The 9,235-nt window shown below is 42.4% G+C and overlaps 1 pseudogene; it reads right to left on the reverse strand.

The window, feature by feature from the left end:
* Positions 1-2,618: 2,618 nt before the first annotated feature.
* On the reverse strand, positions 2,619-6,170 carry LOC104865919 (annotated as a pseudogene).
* Positions 6,171-9,235: the final 3,065 nt, after the last annotated feature.

Consider the following 9,235-nt stretch of genomic DNA (forward strand, 5'->3'; position numbering starts at 1 on the left):
AAAAAAAAAAAAAAAAAAAAAAAAAAAAAAAAAGAAAGAAAAGAAAAAGAATTGTGTTGTGTTATGCACATGTACCACTTCTGCATAATGAGTGTAATGTACTGCAAACATTTACTAATAAAATCACAAAAATTTTAAACAGAGAAATGCTTAAAAGAATTGGCCATAGAGCACATATTGAAGGTTGCGTTCAGAGCTGAAAAGCAATGAACAGATAACCAACATAGTGTTTTTCAAAGAACACAGCTCTTTCCAATTCATAAAGTATTATTTGGAGGCAGAGGGAGGATGGAAGCTGGCACATCTCACCTGCCCAGGCTCTGGGTAATGGCTTCCTGAAAGGGCTGAACTTGGTCTAGAAGTCTCTAGTAGTGTATTCTGTGCACTTGTACGAAGCAGAAAAATTGGGATATGCTAAGTAAAGTTGTATGATTTACTTGCTGTTGGGTATTGAAAAGCCTTTCATATGCTAAAGTATGATGCTTTTCCCCCAAATCATTTGAACTTGCAATCTTTTCCCTGATGGCTATGAATTTTCTTTTTTCAAGATATCTACAATATCTCTCCTATTATCTCCTTACAATATGACTGAACACTCCTCCTATTGAAAGTTTCAGTTCCTTTTCCTTCCCCTCCAATTTGGGTGAGTTCATCGCCACATTGAAGGTGACACTACAAGACTCCCAAGGCTGCATTACAAGGCAAGACAGCTTGTGCTTGGTTCTCTTGGGACACTTTTCTTGGAACCCAGGCACCCAAGGAGCCACACACAGGGTTTCTGACTGAAAGGCCTGGCTGTGGTCCAGTGCACGCCAGGATCAATCACCATCCATGGAGGGTTCAGTTGATTCCAGCTCCCACCCATCCAGTCACTCCCAGCTCTCAGCCCTCCCCCATTTGAGGCCCCTGACTTGTGGGGCAGAGGAAAACCAACCACACCAGGTCCTTTCCAAATTCCAGATGCATACAGTCCATAGAAAAGGACAGGGGTTTAAAGCTACAAAGGTTGACATGGCTTGTGACACAGTGTCAGCAACCGGAATATGCCCTGTGGAAGCCCCTTCTGGCTGTTCTAGTTCCCTCATGTCCTTCTTCACACTCACATCCAGCTGTCCACTGACCTGTCCAGGAATCCACTGCTGTACTAAAACGATGCCAGGGTTTTACATCTCTGTGAACTCGTTCTTCTCTGTGTGACCTTTATAATCAAAAGAAAGCTGAAGATGGATATGCTGGAGATGCATTCTCCACAGAGCAATGTGTGCTCTCTCCAGCACTGGGGAGGAGAGGATGATTGGCTTAGCCTGGCTTGTTAAGCCTCAGGTTTATGCTTTGGTCACAAAGTATATAGAAGTGAATTTGAGCCTACCTAGTTGTTTCTTCCCTTCCAGACCCACCGCCTGTTGGGGATTAGCTTTCCCAAGCAGACCCTTTCTTCTTCTCCATCCTCATTGCTCACCCTTTTTCTCCTCTTCTTTCTCTTCCTCTTTCTTTTTTCTTTTTTTTTAAACTGGGGATTGAACTCGGGTCCTTACACTTGCAAGGCAGGTGGCAGAACCACTGAGGTAAATCCCTGGCCCACCTCTTTCTACTTTTCCTCACCCAGTTACACTCTACTTGCTCTACTTCCTCTTGCTTCTCCTTTTCAAATCACCAGAGCTGGACACCACATAGGTGGGGTCAGTATTGTTATTGGCCGCTGTTGGTGCTCTTGGTGTCCTATGTCTGGGAAGATTCCTTGACTTTCTCACTGCACAGAGGCTCCCTACTTTTCTGTCCTAGAATGGCTTTCAGTCTTCCAGGATCCTACTTGCAAATGCCTGGTAGTAGTACACACCCTGCCTTCCCAGTAGTCTTTGTTCCCTACAGAACCAAACCAAAAGCACCTGGTGTGGGGTCTGTCTTGATATTGCACATTAGCTTGGTCCTGTCTCCTCCCCTGTTCCTGCCACTGCCCTGTGGTTTCTCCAGGGAACACTTCCTGATGAATCACTTCTGCATGAATCCTATTCTCATGGTCTTTTGCTGGTAAATTCAACCTAAAACATTGCCCTTTAATAGTCAGGGAAACTCAGTGGTCAATTGCACAAGACTTGGGCGAAAAAATTAGTGATGCAGAGACTTAAACATGGATCTCTTCTGATCTCCAGTCCTCATAGCCTCTTGTTATTCAGTATGGCTTCCGAAAATGAGGCCATCAGGTAACATCTGGGTCTTCCCAGAGGACAGCTCTGGGCAAAACACCAGTAGGAAGGATGGACCAGCTCAACCCAGCTGCCCCTTTATCCACACTGCAGGGGTATTTCAAGTTAGTTCTGTAGGCACACCTTCCCCTCCTCCTCCCAGCAAACTTTCCAGTGTCCAAGCATCGGGGATCAATGCCTGTCCACAATAGAGTTTTTACTCTGCCATTGTAAAAAGGATGAAAGACAATGTGATAAATTTTGCATGACACTAAGTGTATTCAATTTTGCCTTAAAAAGTGACATGTATCCAAAGGAAAAAGAAAAAAATTGACAAGATGTCCACCCCTTGGTTCCCTTCCTTCCCCTCTTCAGCTGTTCCTCAGTCCCCCAAGATTGAACTCTGACTGGGACTAGGCAGCAGAACTGCCCCTCTCAGCTGAGGTCAGCAGCATTAAAGGGCATCTCTTCAATGGAGGTGTTGTAGAAAGTCTCGATGTCTTGAACAGTCCTTTTGTCTTCTTCTGTCACCCCGTTGATAGCCACACCCTTCCAGCCAAAATATCCACTGTGACTGATTCCATGAATGTAGTTTCCCCTGTTTATAGGGAGGAAGATCACAGTTGATGACTAAAGAAATCTGCTGCACGTCAGTGCCTCTGGCCAGCAAGTCAGTGGTAATCAATACTCTGAGAGAGCCAGATCAGAATTCCCTCATGATCACATCTTGTTCCTTTTGGTCCATATCTCCATGCATGGCAGAGATGGTGAAGTCTCAGGCAGGCACCTTCTCATGCACCTTCCTGTGGGTGTTAATGAAGATGACGGCCTGGGTGATGGCCAGGGTGTCAAGCGAGTTACACCATGTGTCCAGCTTCCATTCCTCCCACACCACACTAATGCAGAATTGGCAGGTGCCCTCCAAGGTCCACTCTTCCTTCTTGATGAGAATCTGAATGGGGTCCTCATGAACTTCTTGGTCACCTCTAGCACATCAGAAGGCATTGTAGATGACAACAAAAACACCTGGGTGTTGCTGTTGAGCTTTTGGAATATGTCATAAATCTGGTCCTTGAATCCACGGCTCAACGTTTCACCAGCTCTGTGTAGCACAAACATCTTGCTGTATTTGGGAGACAGGTATCTCCGGTTAAGCATATCAGACCCGCGGCCAAGGGTTCCCATGATGATATGGGGAGCTTCCACCTGCAGCTTCTGTACCTCAGCATGCACATTGGTGCCCCCAGTACAGCCATGACATGAGGCACCCATGTAATCTCCTAACACCAGGACCACCTTTTGTATCTGCTGAACCAATTCTCCAGTGGGAGCCAGAACCAAAGCCTGGGTAGCCTCTAGGGCTAACTCAATCTGCTGCAGAGTTGATGTGGCGAATGTAGCTGTTTTCCCAGTCCCACACTGGGCGTGAACAATCACATCATAACCCCTGATACAAGGAAAAATGGCGCACTGCGGGATGGCAGAGGGCTTCTCAAAACCATAGGCGTAGATGCCACGGAGCAGGGCTCCGAGAGGTTCCTGTCATCAAAGCTGTCAACAATCTCCTTCCAGTTATTCTCAATGCCTTCGGGTTCCATCCCATCTGGGCCATTGTCTCTGGATCAGGAATCCTGACTCACAGATGTGAAACTAGGGCTAAATGTATACAATTTAAGGTTCTCTTCTTTGAAATTATATCTTTCCTACATTTTGAGCATTTAAATGTCATTTCCTAAATAAGATGATAGTAAATGTAGATGGCAATTGTTTTAAGTGCCGTGATGTGACAAAGTTAAAGTTGGTAACCGTCATTATAGATTTTTTGGTGATGTTGTCCTGGGACTTGAACTCAGGGGCTTGCACATGCTAGGCAAGCCCTGTACCCCTGAGCTGCATCCCCAGCCATTTTTTTTAAAGACAGGGTCTTTCTAAATGTCCAGGCTGGCCTTGATTTTGGGATGCTCCTGCCTCAGCCTTCTGACTAGCTGGTATTACAGGTGTGTACCACCTCACATATCCAGACCAGTGGGGCAGGGCAATCATACTCACCTGGAGTAAGGTGCAGCAGCATGTGTGCCACCTGAGGTCTGAAAGAAGCCTACTGTAAACAAGAACTGTGGGGCAGAGGCTACGGTCCCCTCAGGCGAGGAGCCCTGGAGGGATTACTGTGTCTGCTCTTCCCCTCCACCACTGGGTGACCAGGAACTTGGCCATTGCTCTGATAAATGAGCTCTCTGCTTGCCACCCCAGGGAGAACCTGTGTTACTTTACAGACCTAGTTCTGATACTACAGCTATGGGCTTAGGTGGAAGTTGTGGAGATTTATATTTAAAGAAACAAACCCAGCAGGTTTAGCAATAAATGAGATCCATTTCTTGTGGAGTTTCTGTTCCAGGAAGGTATGGATTTGCAAGGTTTATGATCCTTGATGACAGCACGCAGCTCACATATGTTTCTCAGAACAACTTCTTTGGCTGAACACTTCAGATCTTGAAGGCCAGCTTTGGTGCCAAAAAATAAGATGCTATTTGAGACCCTGAATAAAATTTAGATGTTTGGGGCCAGATATTCAAGACCTTGCATAATCTGGAGGCAGGTGGGAAGTACAGCCTTTGTTTTCACTACCAGTTTAAACTCAACAAATACAGTGGTGCCTTGGTTACGGAACTTAGATATTTGCAACATGCTTGCAACCAGAATGGTGGGGCAAATTAAGTTCATGAGCTGAGGTGTCACTGTAGAATTTTAAATAATTTTTTAAATACTTTTATTTTCACCTTTGGTGATTTCCTAGATGATGAAGTGTGGTCTATTTTTTGTTCTTTTCCTAACATTTTTCTGTATTTGAGGGAACCCAAAAACATTATTTTAGGGGACATAAAATTCTTTATTCAATAGCAGGATGCTCTCATACCCATCAAGGGCTCCTGCCAGCTCTCAGTGGAGAGGACGTACTGCTGTACAAGGCAGTTTATCTTCTGTGGCCAGACAGGCCCCTGTAAGAAGGGATTAAATTAGAGCCAAACCTGCCTCTGTCATACTCATGAGTGTACTTCTAGGCTCTAGACCAAGACCTACAGTTCTACTCCTTTGCATAACCAGTCTCTGGATATTTTAGGATCGCTGTTAAATTCATCCCACAGGTTCAGCCCAAGCTTTCTGTACCCCATGTTAGTCATACTCAGGACTCAGCTCTCCCATCATCCTGACCATCCTGCTCAACGGGGATCTGCTTTCTTCTTTCCATTTTTCTTTTTTACTTTGAGACAATGTCTCATTAAGCCACTCAATTGCTGAGGCAGGGCTTACATGTGCAATCCTCCTGCCTCACCTCCCAGAGTGCTGGGATTACAGGCATGTACCACCAGGCCTAGATGGACCTGCATTTGTAAACAAAGAGTAGAATGGTGGCTCCAGGAAGTTGCGGGGAGACAGGGACTAGGAAGGGAAAAGGTTGGTCACCAGCCAGAAAGTCACTGTTGGATGGAAGAAATGATTTATATTGCACAGTAAGGTGACTACATAAAACACTAATGCACTGTGTATTTCCAAAAAGGTGAGAAAGATATTGAATATTTTCACCAGAAATGATATATGTTTGGGGGAATAGATATGCTTAACCTGATTTGACTATTATACAATGTATTATGTATCAAACCATGTTTATAGTAGCCCATCCACCTGTACAATTTATATAGCAATTGAAAAAGAGCTGCCTCGTCATTTGAAATGTTCCCTCTGAAAGTAGGGTGCTCCCCTGAATGCAGTATATCCTCATTCCTTTATCAGCTACACCTGAGCTACACCAAGCACTCCATCCGGGGACTCTGGAGAGGGAGGCCAAGGTGGGCCCAGTCTCTGCTTATGGAGCTTACAATGTCCCACAGGAGCTAGGGACGGGTGCTGTTGTTTCTTGTGACCACATCACTTTTTTCCCATGGATGTGGCCTAAAATTTTTAACTTACTAGGTTTCCATAATACGCCATCTTCCACAATACCAGGCATCTAAAATTCTATAGGTGTGTGGGCTCACTTTATATTTAAATACAGCAGCCAGTTCCCTTTTACATCTCAGTACTCTGTAAAAGTCATATTCTATGGATTAGGTCATCATCTTTAATTCACCATTTCTTCCAATTGGAGGTCTGCAAAGTTTATAAGCAGGGTTCTCAAGGTTTTTGTTTTTGTTAGTAGTTTTGTTTTGTTTTTTGATTGTGAAGGACAAAGCAATGAACAGCACTCTGTGGAATACCAAACCATTTAAAGATCCAAATGTTTCTATGAGTATGAACCTGTCTCTAAAAATTTTTTTAAATTTGCTTTTCTAAAGTCTCATTTGCAATGTAACTGTACTGTATGCTTTAAAAGTACAAATAAACTCAATTAAAAAAGTCTCATTTGCTATTCTCCAGATCAATTCATTACTTTCTTCAAGAGATTCCTGGCTTTTCAGTGGAACTATACTTACATTAATCAGTAATGTAGTACAAAGTTCATATTGATATACAATGAGATAAGCACATTTTTGAAGCTATATAGTAATGTATGTACATCTACCCAAATCTCTGTTATCTGGAAGGTTATCCAAATTGCCCCCATTAATCCTCACTTCACTCTTTTACAAAGGGAAATTGGGTCATTTGAATGCAATGTCCATAATTTTGGTTATGTCAAAAAACATAACCTTGAAAAAAGTTGTCCGATGTCAATGAAAACATCTGCTAAACTGTTTGTTGATAATTTTACAGGGTAGGGCCTGTTTGGAATATTCTATTTTTATGTTCATTGTTGAGAGATTCAGGTAACAACAGGAAAGCACATCTACTGCGATCAGATAATCCCAGACAATGGGCTGTCAAGTCCCAGCCACAAAGCTTTTGGTTGAGTCTGAAGGGAGTTAGAAGTCTGCTCCCAACCAGAGCAACTTCCGGGTCCAGGAGCTGCAGAACAGAATTCAGAGCCAGACCAAGGGGGCCTCTGATTGACAATGGGGCTCACATTTAGTGAGGTTAGACAGGGAAATAAAAAATGTTTCCTGCTTGTACTGACTGACCCAGGCTGTTTCCTGGGGTGGGTAAGGGATGTGCCTCTATGTGTGTGTATGTGTGTGTGTTGCACAAGTACATGTGTGTTCATTCTACCTAGCACAGACCTCATGCATAGCCTCTTTGCAGCATGCAGTGCTGATCAGGTAAAATTCTGAAACCAAGTATTGCTGTCATCTTGCTGCTTACAGGCATTGATAGATTTATTTTATTGTCTGAATTAAAAGTTCTTCATGCCTTCCAAGAGGTATATACATCCCTCACGTACTGCTGTGTGTGGAGTGGGTTTGGCTTAGCCAGTTTGGAGAGCGAGCAGTCTGGAAGCGTAAGAGAAACAAAATATGCAAATGCACGCTGACAGCATTCCCCAGTCCTGGATTCATGCTCCAGAGAAACTCAGTCTTAGGTCCTGAGAACATTCATTGCAGCATCCTATGTGGCAGAGGCTTGAAAGCAACCTAGGTGCCCATCAGCAGGGGAATAGAAAAGTAAGCTGTTACAGTTTCTATCTGAAATGTCCACCAAAGGTTCGTGTACTGAAGGCTTGGTCCCAGTTGGAGGTGCTTTTGAGAGGTGGTAGAAGCTTTAGGAGGTAGGCCTGGCTCCCATAAGGCAACCAGCTCTGTTCTACCATGCCCTGTGCTGTGACACTCTGCTTGCAGAAGCCCAAAACCAACAAGCCAAGCAACCATGGACTGAGCGCTCTGAAACTGTGAATCAAACTAAATCCTTCTTCTTTAAATTGTTTTATCAAGTATTTTGGCAGAGCATGGGAAAGCCGATTAATACACTGTTAAAGAAAGGGCAACCGTAGAATTCTCAGACTCACTAGTAAATGAAACTAAACTAAAGGTATCCACAGTAATATGGACAGATCTTGAAAATATGATGTTGAAAGATGAAACTTTGACACCAGAGGGCGATCTAGAAAGTGCTACACAATATACGATCCAATGACCATTCCCAGCAATCCCAGCTTTTCCAGAGAACCTGTTACAAATGTAGGATTTCTTGCAAATGGGAGGAGGACCAAGAGATTGGAGGCGGGGGAGAAAAGGAAGAGCAGAGGAACTAAAAATAATTAAGAGGTGCTATGTATACATGTATCACCTGCCCACCATGAACGTAATCAATATTACTCCAACATGTACTAATAAAAAGAATTTTTTAAATTACAGAAACAAACTGTAGCATCATCTCTCAGGCTCTTTGCAGACCCACTGAGAGCAGTCCCTGTGGCTGAGGCCTAGGAATCTGTTTTCTCTGGGTGATTCTGATACAGCCAAAATTAGGTTACCACTTCCACGCATTTTTCAGGATGTTCTTTTTTTTTTTAATTAAAGATTAATTTAATTACATGATAACAAGAAATGAAGATACTAAATAAAAATTTCAAATATACATATATATGACAGCAAAAAAAGGATATGAAATAAACAAGAATTTATGTAACACAGACTAATCGAAATACATTAGTTTGATATGATCTTCAAACATGTTCTTTCTCATTTTCTTATAATATTTTTGAAATAATGTAACTATAAATAAAACAAAGTTACATATTATAGTTGAGAAACTGTCCTCAAAATTTTATGATTCATAAACTCCTTGGTTTAATTGATAAATATCATATACTTGTTGATTGTACCACTTACATTTTCTAGCAAAACTTCCCACAGAAAAAAATATACTTATATTTGAAATCCAAAAGCAACTAAAAAATTCACATTTTTGAGATCAGATTTTTCTGTTTCTATTTTATTATATCCCATACTTATTTTTATTATATTTTTATAAGCATAATGATAGAATTTAACACCAAAAGATATGTAATATTCTTCCCAAACAAATGACTATGAAGTCAAGCATGTAATTTAAAGAAATCATAAGGTTGCCAGAGAAACTATCAATATGCCAAATGTGCACAATCCTACCCCATTCATGCCCATGTTTCTCATTTAATAGCGCACACATATATGTAAAAACATACCCCCCACACATATAAG

The sequence above is a fragment of the Fukomys damarensis genome, unplaced genomic scaffold (assembly GCF_012274545.1).
Source record: "Fukomys damarensis isolate Sample0158 unplaced genomic scaffold, DMR_v1.0_HiC HiC_scaffold_28, whole genome shotgun sequence".
NCBI classification, from domain to species: domain Eukaryota; kingdom Metazoa; phylum Chordata; class Mammalia; order Rodentia; family Bathyergidae; genus Fukomys; species Fukomys damarensis.